Source organism: Apium graveolens, chromosome 8 (genome assembly GCF_009905375.1).
Source record: "Apium graveolens cultivar Ventura chromosome 8, ASM990537v1, whole genome shotgun sequence".
In the NCBI taxonomy this organism is placed as follows: domain Eukaryota; kingdom Viridiplantae; phylum Streptophyta; class Magnoliopsida; order Apiales; family Apiaceae; genus Apium; species Apium graveolens.
In genome coordinates this window covers 178,374,549-178,375,315 of record NC_133654.1, presented here as the reverse complement: position 1 = coordinate 178,375,315, position 767 = coordinate 178,374,549, and the positions used below count along the sequence as shown (strand labels likewise).

The 767-nt window shown below is 43.7% G+C and overlaps 1 non-coding gene across 1 annotated transcript; it reads left to right on the top strand.

Annotated features, from left to right (window-relative positions):
• The first annotated feature begins 374 nt into the window (after positions 1–374).
• On the top strand, positions 375–481 carry LOC141682301 (small nucleolar RNA R71). The gene has a single exon (XR_012559703.1). It is a non-coding gene; the product is annotated as a small nucleolar RNA R71 (small nucleolar RNA).
• The last annotated feature ends 286 nt before the right edge of the window (positions 482–767 follow it).

The following is a 767-nucleotide window of genomic DNA, read 5'->3' as shown; positions in this document are numbered from 1 at the left end:
GAAAGTTGCTCACGAACTGAGCTGACTCACTAAAAATTGTGCAATGATCAGTCTCGTGGGCACCAGCACAAAGCTCACAGACACTAGCGATTTGATTAACCCCATGATTAGCCAAAGTGTCCACCTTCATCGTCAAAGCCTTAAGTTGGGCAGCTATAGCAATTGTTGCATCCAACTCCAGAATTCCTGCTACTTTTCCCTGAGTCAGTCTATGGGAAGGATTCTGGTACTCATTAGCAGCCATCGGTTCAATAAGTTCATAAGCTTCATCGTAGCTTTTAGCCCACAAGGCTCCTCCTGATGCTGCATCGAGCATGGGTCTAGAAGTAGCACCTAATCCATTGTAGAAACAGTTAATAATCATCCAATCAGGCATGCCATTGTGTGGGCACTTCCTTAGCATTTCCTTATATCGATCCCAAGCCTCACATAGAGATTCTCCAGTTTGCTGAGCGAACTGAGTAAGAGCATTCCTGATTGTAGTAGTCTTCGCCATAGGGAAGAATTTAGTGAGGAGCAAGATCTTCCCAGGTGGTGATAGACCCTGCTAGTAGAGATTGTAACCAGCACTTAACTTTGTCCCTCAAAGAGAATGGGAAGAGTCGTAGCTTGATAGCATCTTCAGTCACATCATTGAACTTGAATGTGTCACAGATCTCGATAAAATACCTGATGTGCATGTTGGGGTCTTCAGTAGGAGAACCCCTAAACTGAACTGAGTTATGTATCATCTAAATTGTGCTTGACTTGATCTTAAAAGTGTTAGC